This window comes from Saccopteryx leptura, chromosome 2, assembly GCF_036850995.1.
Source record: "Saccopteryx leptura isolate mSacLep1 chromosome 2, mSacLep1_pri_phased_curated, whole genome shotgun sequence".
Lineage (NCBI taxonomy): Eukaryota > Metazoa > Chordata > Mammalia > Chiroptera > Emballonuridae > Saccopteryx > Saccopteryx leptura.
In genome coordinates, this window is record NC_089504.1 from 202241479 (window position 1) to 202254010 (window position 12532).

At 41.9% G+C, this 12532-nt stretch overlaps 1 pseudogene; it reads left to right on the top strand.

Annotated features, from left to right (window-relative positions):
* Positions 1-4107: 4107 nt before the first annotated feature.
* Positions 4108-12532, top strand: part of LOC136393954 (cAMP and cAMP-inhibited cGMP 3',5'-cyclic phosphodiesterase 10A-like) — an 85376-nt pseudogene continuing 76951 nt past the window's right edge.

Here is a 12532-nt window from a genome sequence, read left to right on the forward strand (position 1 = left end):
GGTAGGGGCCAATACTAGAATAAAGAGCAGGGGCCAATACTAGAACCCTTTTAAGGTTTACAGAGGCTTTTTGCTCTTTCAGTCCAGTTCAGGAATTGTGACCCACCTATGCAGGAATAGAGAGGCTTTGATATTTCAGCAAAACCTAGAATCTATAGTCTGTAATATCCCACAGCCCAAAGAAATTCTTTTACTTGCCTTTTTGTTGTTGGAGTGGGGACCTGGAGTATGGCCTTGATGTGTCCAGAGGACAGAGTTATCTTTCCTTCCTTGACCTGAAATTCTAAATAAGTCACCTCTGAAGTGCAGAGTTGAACCTTTTTGGCTGACATTCGGTACCCTAGTGTTTGTAGTATGGCGAGGAGTTCCCAAGTTGCCTCAAGACAGTGCTCCTGCAAAGATGGCACCAGCAGTAGGTCATCTACATACTGGAGTAGGGTACAGTCTTGATGTTCCTGTTGGTAGGTTACCAGGTCTGTACTCAGGGCTTCATCAAAGGTATTAGGAGAGTTTTTGAAGCCTTGAGGCAGCCTAATCCATGTTTGTTGGCCAGAGAATTCTCCTGCCTGGTCTATCCACTCAAAGGCAAAAACAGGCTGGCTTTTAGGGGCTAGTAGAATACTGAAGAAAGCATCTTTAAGGTCTAGGACTGCATAGACCTGATGTTCAAGGTGCAAGAGGCTGAGCAATGTGTACGGGTTAGTGACTGTAGGGTGTATGGTCTCTACCCATTTGTTAACTTCCCGAAGGTCCTGGACCGGTTGATAATCCTTTATTCTGGGCTTTAGAACTGGTAATAAGGGAGTGTTTAATGGGGATTGGCAAGGCACTAAGATTCCTGCTTCCCAGAGACACTGTATATGAATAGCTATTCCCTCCTTAGCTTCCCAACTCATTGGGTATTGTCTTACTGCTACTGGAGTTGCAGTGGATAGCAATTGTATGACCACAGGTGGATGATGAACCGCAAGTCTGAGAGGGTTGGTTTCATCCCATACTTCTAGAAAGCTCTCCTGGAGCTGCTGAAGTAAAGATGGACTGTGGGCATTTTCAGATTCAGTTGATTCCTGTAAAAGTTATTTTTTGGAGAGGGGGCAGGTTAGGAGAAGCTATAACCCAGCATCTGGAGTTCCCTTATTGGTTCCTATAGTTAAGGTAGAATTTTCCCCTTAAAGGATATTTTGGCCTGGAGTTTTTGTAACAAGTCCTGCCCTATCAGAGGAGAGGGGCACTCTGGTATTACTAAGAACAAATGGGTGACCATTCCTTGCCCTAGATTGACTGTCCGCTGTGTGGTCTATGGGTAGTGTGCAGTTTTTCCAGTGGTCCCTTGTATTGGAGGCCACCCTGTGGGTGGTGATGGGTCCCAGGAGCTCAGTTAAAACTGAATGTGTTGCTCCAGTGTCTATTAGAAAATCTACAGTTTTTCCTCCTATTTCTACTGTTACCATATGCTCTTGGGTTCAATGAAAAAGAGCCTCAGCCCTGTCAGTCCTTGAGATTCAGGATTTTAGAACTTCCCTTGACTACTCACAATATGGGACATTTAATTTTCCAATTTTTCTCTTTCATGTAATATGTACATTGATTTCTTCCTAATAGAGTCCTAGTTCCCCTCAACTCACTTCCTTCCTCCCCTAAGGGCTTCTTATCCTTAAAAGAGTTTATCTTTTGGAGCATTGCTACTACTACTTTAGCTATTCTTTTATCCTGTTTTACCTTAACTGTCTCCCTATTATGAAAAACTTTCTGAGCTATTGAAATTAACTGGGACTTACTTATGCCCTCAAACCCTTTCTAACTTTTGAAGTTTTTTTTTAATATCTGGGGCTGACTGAGTCACAAAAGCCAAATTAATAGCCATGCTGTTTTCGGTAGCATCTGGGTCTATGGGGGTTTACACCCGATATGCTTCACAAAGGTGTTCATCCTGAAAAATAATTTGATTAGATAATTGGAACTGGTAATGATTAGGCATGAGGGTCTAGCTCACACAACTTCATGAGTGTGTACTCACATTTGACAAGAAGGGGCTTATAGAGTTTACCTACTGGGTAGACTCTTCCATTTTTATGTGGAATGTGCTGAACAGGGTGGGGGAATATGCTATTACTCTAAAATTCTTCCCCATATTACCTCAACTTTCTTTATTTTTTACCTGATGCAGTGGTCTCAGAACAAGGTCATCACCCACAGGTATGAGTTACAGGGAGGATCCCTAAACAAGAATCTGTCACTATATCTTTAAATCTTTATGTTAGAATTCATAGGGGCCTAATGCATTGGGTTGTATCTTTATCTTATCTGACAAACTTGCAGTTAACCTCAAATGCACCTGTACTTTTTATTGTTCAAAGGAGCCTACTAGCTCTGTACTTGTGTATTGTGTGTGTCTCCACCTTGTGGAAGCGGAAGTGGATTGAGGGGAGGCACGTGCTAGACTAAGATTGCTGCCAGCTCTCTAGACCAGCACATTAGCAAAACCTAATTTTTTTCCAAGCAAATACTGTAAAAGGCTGATAATAAATAAATAGAATGATAGGCCCAGGCCAGTTGGATCAGTGGTAGAGCACTGACCTGGTGTGTAGAAGTTCTAGGTTTGATTCCTGGTCAGGTCACACGGGAGAAGTGACTGTCTGCTTCTCCATACCTCCCTCTCCCCCTTCTCTCTCTCTTTCTTTTCTCCTCCAGAAGCCATGACTCAATTGGTTCAGTTACACCGGACCCAGGCACTAAGGATGGCTCTGTGGAGCTTCTACCTCAGGTGCTAAGAAATAGCTCAGTTGTGAACATGACCTCAGATGGGCAGAGCATCAGCCCCAGATGGGGGTTGCTGAGTAGATCCTTGTCAGGGCGCATGTAGGGGGCTGTCATTCTATCTCCCCCGCTCTCACTTGGAAAAGAAGGGGGGAAATGGACAAAATTACATAGGAAGACAAAAATGCCTTTTAAAAATCTCATGAATCCTTTAGATAAGAGGTAATAGTGCATATATGAAAAGAGAACAGAATGCTATGAAAATATAAAATTTAAACTATTAACCCAATGGCCCCTTCACTTCTCCATGACCTTAATAACACTCTCCCTTTCTTGATACTGATACACCCCAGCCCCCTGCTTGAATGACCTCAGCTTCCCCATGGGCTGCTTTGTCCTCCTCCTTCTTACAAGAACCCAGCTCAGTAGACATGACTATAACTGCTGTTGGGCAGATAAAATATATTATGCTCACTTTGTAAAAGATGGAGCTGCCCATGTGGAAGCCCATTGACCAGGTGATGGTATTGGTTGCCCTTCTTGCTTGGGATTGGTGTGATTATATTAATTTTTGTTCAGGATGGGCTGTGGGCAGGCAGGATCCTTGTAGCCTGGGGCTTGGTTCTGGGACTAAGCCTTCTCCACCCTTTATGATGTGGGGTGGTGCACTCTTATGAGGATTCCCATTATGACTCATATGAGTGACTTTGTATCAGAGACTTCCTTGTTTGTATATTGGATTAAAGGTTTTGGTTTCTACATATAATGTGGGGCAGACTGGAAGCTTGCTCTCTCTCGGTTCCTGAGAATAGCATTAGAAAAGAGAACAGAGAAAGGCCACGTGGAAGAGGCCAGGAGAAGCAGCCAAGATGGTGGAGTGTTGAAGGAGAAGCCAGTTTGTGCAGAGTTTGTGCAGAGAGAAGGAGATGGGGAACAGAGGTGAATGAGGCTAGTGAGCTAGAAACCTTTGATTCTAGGAAACTCAAATGAGTGTGTTTTGGAGCCCAGTGTGTGTTTTTACTTGCCTGCTGGGTGCAAGCTAAGATTAAAGGTAATGGCCCACAAGTTCTTGGCTTTGTTGTTTCATTACCGACTGTCCAAATCTAATGCGAATCTGTATTGGCCAGGCGGCTGTGATGGTGGCCATGAATACTGGCCTTACATTTGGCATAGTCTGTGGCAGTATTCAATAGAGATGAGTATGGAGCCACCACCACCTTTGAGAGGTGGAGTAGAGAGCTGGCTGCTGTTACAGTTCCCCAAGGTTGTCCTTTTGGGGACCATAGGCTGGCTGACTTTACAGCCATGTGTGAGGAAACCAAGAGCTCTGTGAAAGAGGTTACCTGAGACATGCAAACTGAGCAGTGGAAGAAGCTGGAGGAAATGTGGGAAAAACAGATGCTGACCCTGGAGCTGGAGGAAGTGCTGGAGGAGGAGGCCGACCAGGTTTGCAAGATTTGACTGGAAATGGATCAGACGCTGGAGAAGGAATCACAGGTTTCTCAGTTGCAGCTTGCCCTGGACATTGTGGAGAGCCAGCAGTGGCAGGAGGCCAGGGCTGAGGCCACAGCCGGGGCTGCAAGGTCTGCTGAGTAGAAGGCAGTGGTGGCTCAGGGCTCAAGCCTGGCAGCAGGAGCTGGTGTTTTCAGTTCCTCTTTGGAGGATGAGTAGAATCGGGCTGGAGTTGCGATCTGCAGTCTCCAGAAGGTGAGAGCCCAGCAGCAAGAAATTCTTACTACGCTCCTGGTAAGTCTGCGATTTTGGGACATAGGAGTGAATGCCATCATGCTCTCCAGAGCACAGATGGAAATGCTGACTGCTGTTGCCACATGCTCCTCTTTGGGACAGTGTAAGACCTGCCAGGATGGCAGGGATGAGGGGGTGGGTGAGACCTCCTGTGCGTGCACTAATTTCCTGGACTACCACCAGAGTGGGCACTGGCTCCTTTGTGGATGGACTTCTGGATTTTGGACAATGTAAAATACCCTGATGGGGGTGGGGGGAGGCTTTTCAGGAAGCACTCTTCTGCCCCTGGAAGCTTTTCCCATGGCTAGAAAGAAGGCCAACGACATTTTGCACTTTCGGCAAGGTGCTCAGAGACTGGTGAAATGTACCTTTGTAATTGTTGAAACTGTATGATTTGTCATGTTGTAATTTGTATAATGTGCCCAATTTTCTTGCACAGGAATGCCAGTGGTATAGATTGTGGGTAGTAAATTCAGCATAGGGGGGGATTGTTGGGAAGATAAAATATATTATGCTCACTTTGTTAAAGATGACGCTGCCCAGGTGGAAGCCCATTGACTAGGTGATGGTATTGGTTGCCCTTCTTGCTTTGGATGTGGGTGATTATATTAATGTGTGTTGGGGGTGGGCTGTGCGCAGGCAGAATCCTTGTAGCTTGGGGCTTGGTTTTGGGACTAAGCCTTCCCCACCCTTTTTGATGTGGGTTGATGCACTCTCAGGAGGAATCCCATTATGCCTCAGATGAATGACTTTGTATCAGAGACTTCCTTGTTTGTATATTGGACTAAAGGTTTGGTTTCTACACTAAAAAGTGGGGCAAACTGGAAGCTTGCTATCTCTCAGTTTTTGAGAATAGCATTAGAGAAGAGAACAGAGTAAGGCCACATGGACGAGGCCAAGAGAAACAGCCAAGATGGTGGAGTGTTGAAGGAGAAACCAGTTTGTGCAGAGATTGTGCAGAGAGAAGGAGATGAGGAACAGAGATGAATGAGGCTAGTGAGCTAGAAACCTTTGATTCTAGGAAAATTGGATAACTTAGTAGCTTTGTGAGCACTAAATAAGTGTGCTTTGCAGCCTAATGTGTGTTTTTACTTGCCCATCAGGTGCAAGCTAGGATTAAATGTAATAGCCACCACTTCTTGACTCCGTTGTTTCATTACTGACTGTCCTAATCTAATGCAAACCTGCACTGACCAGGCGGCTGTGATGGTGGCCATGAATACTGGCCTTACAACCACTTTCCCTGGAATTTGGAAAGCTTCTACATGCTGGGTCACTGCAACCCTACATTCCAGCCCTCTCAGGACAGGTTTGCAGGTCACCTCAGTGCTTTGTTCTCAGACCACCCATTGCGGGACTCCTCTTCTCCTCAAGGGCCCAGCCTGGAGGGCACCCTTCCTTTCAACATGCTGAACCCATTCTTCCCTCTGTATTCAGTCATAGAAAAGATGAACACTGTCTTTGTGTCCCTTGGATTAACACTACTAAGTCTCTCCCTCACAAACTCAATAACACTCCAACACTCCGCACACCTGGGGCACACGGAAAAGGACAGGTAACCTGAATAACATTTCCCGACACCACAGGTGGACTGCATTTTTTTTTCACGGTTGTGACCAGGTTGTTCACTGGCCATGGAGTGTGGGGAGCAGCCACCTACTCAGGGAATCGCACCCAACCATATAGACTTGCTCAAGTATAGACTCGCTCAAGTCAGTGGACCCTGCTCTCCCACAAACTCCTCCACTGCCCTTGCAATGGGACCTGGTGAATTCCCTTTCAATTCTGGATCAACCTCCCTGCTGAATGGTAAGATTACCCACCTTTCTCATGCCAGACCTTTAGAAAATTTACACACAGTACCATATCTCTGAACTCTACAACCTAACCCCCTCTCCCATTCCAACTTTTCAACCTTGTTTCCAAAACACCTACAGAACACAAACTGAACACTGTTCATGAGTATTGCCCTACTCTGGGAGAATGGAAGATTACAATTGCTCTCTTGCTCCTCCACACCAGGCAAGCTCCCGCAGGGCTTAGGACTGGACTTGAGGTGTTAAGGTACAGAGGACAGGACATCAGAATGCGCACACCTTAACTAACCAAGTAAGTAGAAAAAGCTCTGGGCCCTCCCCTCCCATTCCTCTCACAGACCTCCCAGGCTATAATCAAGCTAGAATCGCAGTAGCAGCTTGGGGAGGTTGAGGGTGGGTGGGCACAAGTCCACACCAGGGGAGGTGGAGGGGAGGGAAGTGCCACCCCCCACCTGCCAGCTCGGGGAGTGCCGTACAGGAGACTGATGATCAGGACAGCAGCTTTTCCTTAAGACCTTGTCTCTGCTCTGTATACTTTCACCACCCAACACCATCCCGCTTCTGGGAAAACGCACCAGAAAGTTAGCTGCCCCTTGGGGATGGGGAGGGCACCGAGGAAGGTGAGCTGGGACCATGGGTGACTGACACTTTCCATGAGGCTCCAGTGGCCACAGCCATCATATTTTTCCAGATGAAAAAAAACATTTCACCCTTCCCAAAGTAGACAGTCTACCAACAATTCTCTCGACACAAAACCGCAACCGGTAAAATCTAAAATAATTTTCAACAAAATAACTTTGGTTTCTCCCACTCTGGTCCTCTGTTTGCAGCCTCCCGCCATGCTCCGTAAAGGCTGTCCACACCCACCACTGCTTTCCCTGGACTTCAGCCTCTGTAAACTGGGGGAGACACTCTTGGTCCATTCCACAATGGGCCGCAAAAACAAGGAGGCGGGACTCCAATTGGACCTCCGTCATAAATGCTCTTCCCCATGGTACAGTCTCCAGCAGACACTGGACAGACATTTCGGTGAGTCCACACATGATCTCTCCTGAAATTCTAGATGAACTTTGACAGATCCCTCTCAGAAGGCTATTGGGAGATTAAATGAGATGAAGCATGAAGCTCAGCAGAGTTTGGGGCACCTAGTAAGTGATAGTGTAAATGTGAAATGCTTTTAGTAAATAACTGTTGTTTGAGTGGCAGTGGCTCCTGCTGCTTTCTGTGTTAGGGAGACAGTGTCATTTACACATGGGTTTTTTTATTGGGGTCAGAAACTTCTGTAAAACATGTTTTTCAGAGAAAAGCACATAAAACTCAGATGTCAAAACCTTTAGTGTTTCTTTCCTTTCCTATATACCTTTAATTCTGAGCTTTTCTTCATACTAAATTCTACCTTAAATGACATTGAGTAAAAATTATTGGGTATACAATTATTTGAAGAATTTATGATATGGGTCCATTTTCTTGGATTGGAATTACTGGATATGAAAATGATTATTTTTAATAAGGTTGATCTTAATTATATATTCTATTGTAAATGTTCTTAATAAATGAATGCAAGTTAATTAAGGGGGAAAGTAAATATACATAAGTAAATAACAAAATAAAATGACTCATAATATTACAATCAGAGCCAATTACTGTGCCAAATAATAATAGCAGAGATTTTTTTTTCTTATTTTTATTAATTTTAATGCAGTGACATTGATAAATCAGGGTACATATGTTCCGAGAATACATCTCCAGAATATTTTGACTTTTGATTATGCTGCATACCCCTCACCCAAAGTCAAATTGTCTTCCTTCACCTTCTATCTGGTTTTCTTTGTGCCCCTCCTCTCCCCCCACTATGTCTCTCTCCTTCCTTGCCACCCTCCCACCCCTCCACCCCACCCCCTGTTACCATCACATTCTTATCCATGTCTCTGAGTCTCATTTTTATGTCCCATCTATGTATGGGTTCATATAGTTCTTAGTTTCTTCTGATTTACTTATTTCATTCCGTATACTGTTATCAAGGTTCACCCATGTTATTGTTAATGTTCTGATGTCATCATTTCTTTTGGCTGAGTAGTATTCCATAGTATATATGTACCAAAGCGTTTTAATCCACTCATCCTCTGATGGACACTTGGGCTGTTTCCAGATCTTTGCTATTGTGAACAATGCTGCCATAAACATGGGGATGCATTTCTCCTTTTAAAACAGTGCTATGGTGTTCTTGGGGTGTATTCCTAAAAGTGGGATAACTGGGTCAAAAAGCAGTTCAATTTTTAATTTTTTGAGGAATCTCCATACTGTTTTCCACAGAAGCTGCACCAGTCTGCATTCCCACCAGCAGTGCAGGAGGGTTCCCTTTTCTCCACATCCTTGCCAGCACTTATTCTGTGTTGTTTTGTTGATGAGCGCCATTCTTTTTTTTTTTTATAATAATTTTATTTTTTTAATGGGGTGACATCAATAAATCAGGATACATATATTCAAAGATAACAAGTCCAGGTTATCTTGTCGTTCAATTATGTTGCATACCCATCACCCAAAGTCAGATTGTCCTCTGTCACCTTCTATCTTGTTTTCTTTGTGCCCCTCCCCCTCCCCCTTTCCCTCTCCCATCCCCCCCCCCCCCCCCCGTAACCACCACACTCTTATCAATGTCTCTTAGTTTCACTTTTATGTCCCACCTACGTATGGAATAATGCAGTTCCTGGTTTTTTCTGATTTACTTATTTCGCTTCGTATCATGTTATCAAGATCCCACCATTTTGCTGTAAATGTTCCGATGTCATCATTTCTTATGGCTGAGTAGTATTCCATAGTGTATATGTGCCACATCTTCTTTATCCAGTCATCTATTGATGGGCTTTTTGGTTGTTTCCATGTCCTGGCCACTGTGAACAACGCTGCAATAAACATGGGGCTGCATGTGTCTTTACATATAAATGTTTCTCAGTTTTTGGGGTATATACCCAGTAGAGGGATTGCTGGGTCATAAGGTAGTTCTATTTTCAGTTTTTTGAGGAACCACCATACTTTCTTCCATAATGGTTGTACTACTTTACATTCCCACCAACAGTGTATGAGGGTTCTTTTTTCTCCACAGCCTCTCCAACATTTGCTATTACCTGTCTTGCTAATAATAGCTAATCGAACAGGTGTGAGGTGGTATCTCATTGCCGTTTTGATTTGCATTTCTCTAATAGCTAAAGAAGATGAGCATCTTTTCATATATCCATTGGCCATTTGTATTTCTTCCTGGGAGAAGTGTCTGTTCATGTCCTCTTCCCATTTTTTTATTGGATTGTTTGTTTGTTTGTTGTTGAGTTTTATGAGTTCTTTGTATATTTTTGATATTAGGCCCTTATCTGAGCTGTTGTTTGAAAATATCATTTCCCATTTAGTTGGCTTTCTGTTTATTTTGCTATCAGTTTCTCTTGCTGAGCAAAAACTTCTTAGTCTGATGTAGTGCCATTCATTAATTTTTGCCTTCACTTCTCTTGCCTGTGGAGTCAAATTCATAAAATGCTCTTTAAAACCCAGGTCCATGAGTTGAGTACCTATGTCTTCTTCTATGTACTTAATTGTTTCAGGTCTTATGTTTAGATCTTTGATCCATTTTGAGTTAATTTTTGTACAGGGGGACAAACTGTAGTCCAGTTTCATTCTTTTGCATGTGGCTTTCCAGTTTTCCCAGCACCATTTATTGAAGAGGCTTTCTTTTCTCCATTGTGTGTTGTTGGCCCCTTTATCAAAAATTATTTGACTATATATATGTGGTTTTATTTCTGGACTTTCTATTCTGTTCCATTGGTCTGAGTGTCTATTTTTCTGCCAATACCATGCTGTTTTGATTGTCGTGACCCTATAATATAGTTTGAAGTGAGGTATTGTAATGCCCCCAGCTTCATTCTTTTTCTTTAGGATTGCTTTGGCTATTCGGGGTTTTTTATAGTTCCATATAAATCTGATGATTTTTTGCTCTATTTCTTTAAAAAATGTCATTGGAAGTTTGATGGGAATTGCATTAAATTTGTATATTGCTTTGGGTAATATAGCCTTCTTGATTATATTTATTCTTCCTAGCCAAGAACAAGGTATATTCTTCCATCTAATTATATCTTTTTCGATTTCCCTTAACAATGGTTTATAGTTTTCATTATATAAGTCCTTTACATTCTTTGTTATGTTTATTCCTAAGTATTTTTTGTTGTTGTTGCAATCGTGAAGGGGATTATTCTTTTGAGTTCGTTCTCAATTGTTTCATTGTTGGCATATAGAAAGGCTATTGACTTCTGTATGTAAATTTTGTATCCTGCGACCTTACTGTATTGGCTTATTGTTTCTAGTAGTCTTTTTGTGGATTCTTTGGGGTTTTCGATGTATAGGATCAAATCATCTGCAAAAAGTGATACCTTTACTTCTTCTTTTCCAATATGGATGCCTTTTATTTCTTTGTCTTGTCTGATTGCTCTGGCTAGAACCTCTAGTACCACATTAAATAAGAGGATGAGCGCCATTCTGACCGGTGTGAGGTGATATCTCATTGTGCTTTTAATTTGCATTTCTCTAATGATTAGTGATATTGAGCATTTTTTCATATGCCTATTGGCATCTGTATGTCCTCTTTGGAGAAGTGTCTATTCATTTCGTTTGCCCATTTTTGATTGGATTGTTTGTCTTTCTGGTGTTGAGATTTATAAATTTTGGTTATTAACCCCTTATCAAACATACTGTCAAATATGTTCTCCCATTGTGTAATTTGTTTTTTTTATTCTGTTCTTATTGTCTTTGGCTGTGCAAAAGCTTTTTAGTTTGATATAGTCCCATTTGTTTATTCTGTCTTTTATTTCACTTGCCCATGGAGATAAATCAGCAGATGTATTGCTGCGAGAGATGTCGGAGAGCTTACTGCCTATGTTTTCTTCTAAGATGCTGTGGTCTCACGGCTTACATTTAAGTCTTTTTTCCATTTTGAGTTTATTTTTGTGAATGATGTAAGTTGGTGATCTAGTTTCTTTTTTATGCAGGTATCTGTCCAATTTTCCCAACACCATTTATTAAAGAGGCTGTCTTTACTCCATTGTATGCCTTGACCTCCTCTGTCAAATACCAGTTGTCCATAGAGCTGTGGGTTTATTTCTGGGTTCTCCGTTCTGTTCCATTGATCTATGTGCCTGTTCTTATGCCAGTACCAGGCTGTTTTGAGTACAATGGCCTTGTAGTATAGCTTGATATCAGGAAGTGTGATACCTCCCCCTTTATTCTTCTTTTTGAAGATTGCTGAGGCTATTTGTGTTCTCTTTTGTTTCCATATAAATTTTTGGTTATGTGGTCTATATCTTTAAAGTATGTCATTGGTAGTTTAATTAGTATTGCATTGAATTTATAAATTGCTTTGGGTAATATAGACATTTTAATGATGTTTATTCTTCCTAACCATGAGCACAGTATATGCTTCCACTTGTTTGTATCTTCCTTGATTTCTTTTATCAATGCTTTATAATTTTCCAAGTACAAGACTTTATTCTCCTTGGTTAAATATACTTCTAGGTACTTTATTTTATTGGTTGTAACATTGAAGGGGATTGTTTCCTTAATTTCTCTTTCTGACTGTTCATTGTTGGTGTATAAAAATGTCTCTGATTTCTGAGTATTAATTTTATATCCTGCCACTTTGCTGAATTCATTTATCAGGTCCAGTAGTTTTTTGACTGAGACTTTAGGGTTTTCTATATACAATATCATGTCATCTGCAAATAATGATAGCTTTACTTCATCTTTTCCAACCTGAATGCCTTTTTTTTTTCTTCTTCTTGTCAGATAGCTATGGCTAGGACTTCCAGGACTATGTTGAATAAGAGTGGTGAAAGGGGGCACCACTGCCTTCTTCCTGATCTTAAGGGGATTGCTTTTCATTTTTCCCATTAAGTATGATATTGGCTGTGGGTTTGTCATAGATGGCCTTTATCATGTTGAGGTATGTTCCCTGTATTCTCACTTTGCTGAGAGTTTTGATCATGAATGGGTGCTGGATTTAATCAAATGCTTTTTCTGCATCTATTGAAATTATCACGTGGTTTTTCTCTTAAATTTTGTTTATGTGATGAATCACATTGATTGACTTGTGAATATTGTACTAGGCTTGCTTCCTAAGAGGTAAGTGTTTTTAGAAGGTGATTCCTATGTCTTTCATACATGTGATTGTGCTTATA